Genomic DNA, 9,051 nt, shown 5'->3' on the forward strand with positions numbered 1-9,051 from the left:
AGAATTTTCACTTTAAAATTGCCTCATAGGTCTGAGTGCTTGTCAGAAAATAAACAGAAAATAGAGCTCTCTGCAGGAAGCTATATGAGTTTATATTACTCCAGTGGTTCTGGGTTTGGCCCCTTCCTCCTCCTCCCAGTCCCAGGCAACAAGGCCACAACAAAGTATTGAGAGACCTTCTTCTGGCCATCAACCCTTGGCCACTGTAGAGACTAACAGATGTATGCAGAAATTAATACTAAGTTGGGAAATCCTCCACAGAATCACCAATTCCATTTCCAGTAATACGAAGGTGGCCTTGGAAGCTTCCCAATCAGCCTAGTTTAGACCACGGATCTGAAAAATAACCATGACAGGATCCTACTCTGGAATAATATAATTCAATATTCCTCAGAAACAAGCAGGTATCTCTTGAAATTGTGGATAGTCACCACTTGTTTTCTGTGGTAACTTATTCCTGATATTTATCTTGGGGGAATTTCAAGATGATCTCATAAATCTTTTCAATCTCATCCATTTATAGGATTGTTTTCCCCTTCTCTTATTTGCAGTGCTAGATCCAACTGGCCCAAATCCTCCCTACAGTAACTGCTTTACACCAGAGATCATTTTTTATTGCGTTTTATAAATAAATAGTTCAGATCTTTGGGTAAGATTACCCACTAGCTGAATATGCTGAAAGAGAGAATAACTGATACTTTTATAGGCCGCCTGCAAGCACTTACTGTACTAGATGAACAGTTTCTTCTCATCAGACAAAATGCAGTGAGGAATTTTAAAAAAGCAAATCTAAACCTGATTGTAAAGAGACTTGGCTCGAATGCTTTACTTCTAACTCTCTGGTTAAGAACTGTGAAGAGGAGTCAGTCATTTTAAGACAGACCAAGGCCATCCAAGGAAGGCCTCTCTGCTGTGCATGGAAATGCTGCAGCCCTGTGGGGAACTCGGGGTCTCTCTTCAGTAATAGGGCAGAAAAAAGGCAGACTGTCTTTAGACACTTTTTTGATCTATTCTGAATAGATTTTTAGAAGAAATGGCATCAATAGCATGAGAACTCAAGGCCATGAAGAGAGTCTGGGCAGTTATGTACAGTCTCTGGGTGTTGTACAACACCAAATTCTAGGAACAGTCATAAGCTTGCTCATATGTAAAGGCAAAGTCTCTTTTTACCAAGTTATTTATTAATACAGCACAGCAAAACTCAAATAGCTCTGAAATTATTTTTCTAAGTTCCTAAGATGTCTAAGAGCATATATCCTAGAAGAAGCTGCTCAAAGGAAATGGTGAAGAATCCTTCATTAAAGTTAAGACACCTGCCCATGCTTCTCAAAAATAGTTTAAAACATGATCATTTTATAGCAGTAACGACAATCATGACCACACCTTTTCCCCACTTGCTCTCTTTCCCCAATATATATGTAACTGTATATATATTGTATATATCAGTAGCAATAAGTAAAAAGCCAATAAAGTCTGAATGTGACTATGTGCCTATAAAGCTTACTGTAGGAAATCAAGCAAATTATTTTTATATTTAGTCACGAATGCAGTGAGTTCTGAAGATTATCCCTAGTTCTACAAGTAAGACATTCCCACTGTAGCAAAGCCAAGTCCCTGTCTCTCTTGCTCGTGAGGGAGCCTGGACTCGTTTCATTGTTCTCGTGGAATGCAGCTGCTGTGTGAAGGTCCTGCTCGCAGCTGGAGAGGCAATGGATGGAGTTATTTCAGTACATGTTTGTTTGGAGACTAGGTCTTAAAAAGATAAAACTGCATTAAAGTATCACAGTTATCAAGACCAATCTCCCACATCACAGCTAGTCACGTTATATAGTCCCTTTTATAGATATGTCAAGCTCCATCTTAAACTCTTTGTTTCCACTGCTGCTGTCATAACTCCAGCATTTCACTCTTAGAGCAATCTTTTCCTTGTTTTTCCAGACAAAAATCATTACGGGTCAGTTTGTACCCTTGTGCCAGTGCTGTCTTTCACCCTAAATAGCTTTTCCTCCTAGTGTTTACCCCTCTTCAGCAGTATATTTGTCGACAGCATTCATTTTCTCCCTCGATCTTCATTTTGCTAGACTAAACAAGCTGCTCTACTTAAATCTCTTAAAAGGCCTTTCATTCCCTAATGACCCTCTCAGCTCCTTTCTGCAAACATTCCAGTTTAAGTTCATCCTCCCTGTACGTGGATGATCATGCAGTTTCTGAAAAGTGATTCCTCCAGAACCCGGACTTTCCAGTCTGTACTGGAAGACTCTGGTAGAGTCTGGGGTCTGGATCAGCATTACCAATTCCCCACATCCTGCACAGGATGGGAAGCTGCTATGACAGCAAAGCAAGATGCCAGTGCTGACTTTTGTTGCTAAGCAGAAAGCCTGCCATGCAGTGAACCTGTTAGGGGCTACATTACCCTACCTGTTCTTATTCCTAGCTAAGTGTTACAGTAACATAGTCCTGTATTCCTGAACTTGCAGATCACTGTGGTCAGGCCTGCTTCTGACTGGGAAGTTCAGTCTTAGGCACAAGCAGACATTATATGGATACCTAATAGCACTGAAATTCTTGAAAGAACCTAAGAGTTATTAAGCACTTGTGTGAATTAGATGTTTTTTCCACAGGTATTCCTCTAGCTACAAGGCCAACTTTGTGTCCCCATCACTTCCAGCTGGCTGTTCTCAATCCAGCAACTGATTTGGCTTTGGTAGAAAGCTAGAGGGTCATGCTGTGTGCATTTGAAAGGAAAACCCCATAGACGCGGATCCTACCCACCCACTATTAGCACTGCATGCTGCCTTGCTGCCTACCCTCCTGCAGCCACAGTTGGTTCTCTGCTGGTCTGTTACGGAGCACAAAGCTGCTGCCACCAGTAAATCCTCATGTAAGAAGATGGAACTGAACTATGGCATGAATGGTGGCATGAAATCTCCAAGGTTTTTCATGCATCTCACCCTTTATTGATAAGATGCTGCAGGGTCTCCCAGTTCTGTGATGTCTGGAAGTCTGGAATCTGACAGAGCTGAACCACCACTGAGGGTCTTCTTCAGGACTGGGAGAAATGGAAGCATACCACAGAGGTGGCCCTCATTCATCCCTCCTAGAAACAGTGACTATGAATGTGTAGTGTGGATATGTTCTTTCGTGCTGATTCTCATTTTCTGAGAAAATTCATCTTATTTTTTCATGCCTTTGTGAAGAGGAAAAAAAAAATCTTGAGTGTATTTAGACAGATCTAGTTTCAAAATCAGGTGAAATGCTTGTGTCATTTAAAGTAATGGCAAAACCCTCATCGGCTTTCCTGGGGCCCAGATAGCCTGGATGTTAACCATAAGGTATAGTATCACTGCTTCTATTTGTTATTCTTTTTGGCAAAGCCAAAAAATCTGCACAAGGTTTATTTTCTAACAGATTTTAATAGTTGTAATGCAAATATTATTGCAGAGAATGTGAATTATAGCAATATGTGACAACTGAGTAAGAGGTCCTCAGCTGCTGAAAATTGTCACAGCTCAGCTGAAATTACATTATGTTAGCAAAGAAAGTTCCCCACACATTTAAAACACAGGAACAGCTAAGGTGTTAGGAACTTTAAACGTGCGGGAAACAACTTAATGAGTCAATTTGATTTAGTGGTGGGAAGCCCCTAGCTTCATGTATTGCAGAAGTTCTCCAGACTACACTAAAGAAACTGAGTAACATACTCAGAATGTAAAACATACCACCTTTGAAAGAAACGAAGCCATTGTTGTATATTACTGGCTGCAAGCACAGACCCACAAGCGCAGAAATAATGTGGAAAAATGACTGGAAACTCTTATTTAAAATATGTTACCTTCCAAAATCATTTCTACAAGTTGTAAGAACTAATGCATCGTGAACAAAACAGTGCTTTCACTATAAACCTTTAAAAAGGAAAAAGTTTCAGCACAGAAAGCCTGCAGTTAAATCTCTGATGATTTAGGCTTTTTCCTTTGCTAAGTGTTCATAATTTATCAGAAAACTCATGGGTTTTCAGAAGAATAACTTCATGTTCAGTCATTTTGAAGCAACTTTGGGCTTTTCCTTTTGTTTTCAATTTGTTATGGTTGCATTTCTTCTGAGTGTGAAACATAAAGCAAGTATTTCTAAGATATAAATAGTTTAGGATGAGATGAGTAATTAACTGAGAAGAAACCAGAGTTGATTGGTGATAGATCTAAGTGACATGACAATGAAATTTCATTCTTTCCTCCTAGCTTAGCATTGAGGAGGTGATGATTTTATGAAACAATGCTCCATAAAAATACAATGTATTGCAGAACATGATCATACCTCCCCCCAGAATAAAAAGTAACAACAGAAAATAAAGAGGAAAATTACCTCTTACTTTACAAGAGACAAAAGACATGCAAATGTTGTTACATTAAGTCATTTGAAGAGTTTTTCCTGGTTTTCTTGCTACAGTTTTGGAGCTTGGGAAACTAGCCACCCCCACAGAGAAGATGCCTTACTTTTTTCTCCAGCTGTCACCAGCTCTCACTCACCTGCCAGCTCTGGAAGCTGCTCCTTCTCAGAGGTAGGCATAGTAGCTGGTAAGGAGGTGGCACATTTTTCACAGTTTGACACCCTTCTTATTACACCTCCAATATTTTGGTTTTCTTCTCTCAAAGTACAATAGTGCAAAGCAAAAGACCATAAAGGAATCAAGGTATAAAATAGTTTACGCCTCCTTTTTAGACCAAGATTAATAATGCCTACACTGCACTAATAGAACTAGTAAACAGATGTAACTTCATGTAAAATGTAAAATGTAAATATAAATAAAACCAATACATGTATTTGTTTTATGAAAATGGTTATTTAGATAAGTTATTTTCATCTCTCTTCAAAGAATTATAAATAGATGATTGAAATAAAGCATGTTGGTTCTACATTATCTTGCCATACTCCATTCTTACTTTTACTTCTCTGTAGATCGAGTGTTAAAGAATATTTGAGTATCGATGTGTCTATTATACTGAAATAAAAGAGCTTAAATTAACTGAAAAGAAATAAGACTTCCTGGATCCTCTTTTACCATTCACCTACTTAAAAAGCTTAAACTTTCCTTAAATGTCAAAGATCTGTGACATTCAAATACCTATTGCAAGCCACTTTATATCTTTGATTTAAAGCAGCAGGTGCCAAGTGAAAAATATAACTTTGACTCTACCTTGTAAGACAGTGAAGATCATTGATGAAAATTGCATGGCTACCCTCTGTATTGTACAACAGTTTTATAAAGTTAGGTTCAGGGAGCAGGGAAAGGGAATTACTAGATGAGCCACAGATCGCTAGAGGGGTCTACCCGCATTAGTTTTACTGCTACGCAGTTTTACAGAAGTTCCTTACTGCAGATGAACATGCTTATCCAAAAACAGCTTGTTCTAGAAGCTGCAATAGCTATTTCAGTGTAATGCATTTACATATGGGTGTCCACCCAACAGCCTTTCCTGTATACAACTATTTTGGTAAAACTTCTAATCAAAACAGTAGTAACAGTAAAACTGTTTAAAGTATATATATCAGATTTGAATGACCTTTTAATTCTTAATAATCCAGTGGAAACTTATTTTTCTTCCATTTTAGGAAATGTCCTTCAAGATTAATTTATCTGGCAGAAAGATCGTCACAGGGAAACAATAGATGGGACAATTGAGGTCTTCTGACCTCAGTTTTCCTGCTGATGTTGCGCAACTGATGTGAATGTCAAATTTGTTGGTACAAAAGTCAATGTGAAAAAAAAACAAAATTATCAAAGCTGGGAATGCTGGAAGGTTAAATGTAAAAATAGTAATTTTAAGTTCTTAAGTAAGTCAGTTATTTGTGTTACTTAAAATCACCACCGAAACTATTTAGTAATGCAGTAGCACTATCTGGAGTAAAGCCAGCTCAGGTTCATCTGTACTACCTACTGTTAGTGGTGGAGAATACTGTTAGAGAATATACAGATGGTGTCAATTTTAGAATGATTATCTGCTGAAATAGCAATGGTAGGGTTATGCCTAGCTGGAGAGCCATTCTGATGAAAAGCTTGTGCTCTACTTGGATTTCTGCTGCTAGGAAGGATCCATCTTCTTTGCCATTTTCTTCTCATCTGCAGTGAAGATGACTGCGAAGGAAAGGGAAAAAAAATGGCGTGAGGTTGCTGCCTCTTCTTAATAGCAAGTATAGTAGTTGAAAACGGCATTGCAAATGGAGTTCTGTGCTCTGTCCTGACAAAAGACTCCACAGCTTGTTCTTCTCTTTTGCCTTAGGAGCAGAAGTGTTGCATATATGTCAACTGGACCATCCCACAGGCTTCCTGAGGCAAAAGTGGTCTCCTTAGCAACAGCCTTTGAAAGACAAGGAGGAAATTCCCCAGTCTCTCCGACCTGGAGCCCTCCCTCTGGGGACCAGCTGCTGTCTTTTGTCTCTAGCTTCATTTTTAAAACATTTTAGCTTTGATCTGTGTTTATATTGACAAAAAGAATCCGTATAAAATAAAAGAGGAAAGATCAGCTGTATAAACCTGCAGGCTGCCTCAGCAAGCGCTGGAAGCAACAACACCGAAGACAAAGATCTTCAGTATATTCCATTAACATACAGAGGCAAGTAACCTGGCATTATTACCGTCTTCAGCAGTTCTCGCAAACAAAGTGAAGTAGGTTTTTCCACATGGATAGATAGCAGAAGCTGCTTACATTCCCTCTTCCCTGCAGACCATATAGCTTTATGGGACCTGGCTTCAACAACAGTCCTGAAAATATTAACTTGTGTTTCATTTCAACTGTGCGAGAACTCTATTGATGCTAGGTAAAAATAAACACATCCATAAAACATTGTAAGCCCAGGTTATCTGAGATCTGTCTGTTACATCCATGTCAGCCTACTGCAATACGAGGAACTATGCTAACATGTTGCTGGCTTTTTATGTGGAAAATGTTAGTAGGTCATTGAATTACAGCTTTTGTGCAGCTGCAGTGCAAAAACAGCTTGAGAAAGCAAGTGTAAATCAAAAAATTCATGCTGTCATGCTCTGGGAAAACCTCTTAAGGAGCAGGGCTGAATCCCACCTGTATCTATTCAGTAACTTCCTAGCTGCTTAAAAAAACAAAAGCTCCACACAAAGCAGCATTAAGAGCAGGTGATGCCACTGCTCATAGAACAGCTCCAGTCTGAGGAGTATGGATAAGATTATAGTCCTGGCCAGGTCAACAAACTGGCTTCGGGTACCTCCTAATGAAGCAGTGGTAGAAGCCTAGACACAGGGTCCTACCTGTTGCCTTGAGCTACTATTTCCCTCAATATGGTACTTCAGAAAAGTACTTCAGAAAAGCAATGATATGCTATCTCTAGACAAAGTGTTGATGATGCATGGCTGGCTTACATAGCAGTGAGGAAGCCTGGTCCAATGCCAGGCTTAATGCAAAACTCTTCTACATATATATGTTTATACTCTGGCTCTCTTTCTGCCCCAACAAGTGACTGAGTGAGCCAATGCCTAGGATCGAGTTTGTTTCACTTGGTGGGAGCACAGCAGTAACACTCAGCATGCTTCTTTGCCTCATTCTTCTGTTGCTTCTCTGCCTGGGAAGACTACAGGACATGCAAGCTTTGTGGACACGATTTTACCTCCACTTCTTCCTACACTATTATTCATGAGGTGGGAATACAAGGTGGCTTATGCAAATATGCCGCTGTGTAAATCAGTCTGGCCCTAAAACTGAACACTTAAATGTAACTTGTAAGCAAGCACATCTAAAACTGATGTTGAAGAGGAATTTCTGCTTTGCTATGAAATGACTTTGTTAAGAATACAAACAAAATAGTGTTAGCTTCAGACATTTTCTTCTGTGATTTCATTTGTAAGAAAAAGAAAACAAGCTAGTAGTGCTAGCAAACATCAGAGCTAAGAAATTTCATAGGGTGGTTATATGGCAGAGTTCTGGAAAACTTCTGTCTACTGCAACTCGTAGATATTAACACAAGCAGCAGACTAAACATTTGTACCCTGTTTGTACTGCCAGCTGACAAATGAAGGTAATTAATGAGCAGCTATAAGGTGGAAGGGTCTGGAAAATAGCAAAGCTTGTCATCTCAAAATGCATAGCACTGATACCAGAGTATTGATTTAACTGCATTACTGTTGCTAAGCAATCTTATATAGTTTCATATTATGTATTGGCATTTGTAGCTAATTATTTTTTCCTGTTTGTTTGGTATCAAATTATCCTCCTCAACATTTATTATTAGCTGGACATTAAACAAAAGAAATATCCCAAACCAAATGCAACTATTCAAGTCAAGTGTTAATAGGATTAGACACTTGTCAGGTTATTTTGAAGTTATGTTTCTTTTTTTTTTCCAATATATACTCTGCTAGTGGATGATTATAGTGAACGTGCTTAGTGAAATTAAAATCAATGACATCTGTTTCATTGTACATTGGGGAAATTGCCAATATTGGCAAAAAAATAGATATTCCAAATACCCTTTGTGACTAAATAAAACAGGAAAGCAAAGATGCATGACTGTACACCACTTGCCTTACCCTGTGTTCTTTATTTTCTCTAAAATCAGTAGTCATGTAAGGTGAGCTAGATGTATTTGCCACTAAGTAAATTGTAGAGTATCCTTCAAACTCGCAGCTCTCTGCAGGCTCTTGGGGCATCTGATCCTCAGTGTAATGAGGGAAGGAACACTCTTGACTCAGCTTTCAAGTCAGCTTTGTTAGAAGATGTACTGCTTGTCTGGAAGGCTATCAGCCTATGGTCTGACAGAATCTGAGGATGATAATCATGCTTTGTAGTAAAACAGGAACGATCACAATGGCCTGGCTGGACCTAACCTAGTGCCTATGCTATCCAGCAATTTCCATGGTTACCCCAAAAACTTCATTAGAAAACATCTTTTTATAAAGAGAGCTAATTCAAATTTAAGGAGTGCAAAATATGCTGAGTTTTCCACACCTGTGGTAAACTGCTCCTGTAGTTATTTCTATAAGTGTTAAAAATGTTTTATTTTTCCTGTTTAAAATTTGCTGACTTAAAC

Source organism: Anser anser, assembly GCF_964211835.1.
Source record: "Anser anser genome assembly, chromosome: 3".
NCBI lineage: Eukaryota > Metazoa > Chordata > Aves > Anseriformes > Anatidae > Anser > Anser anser.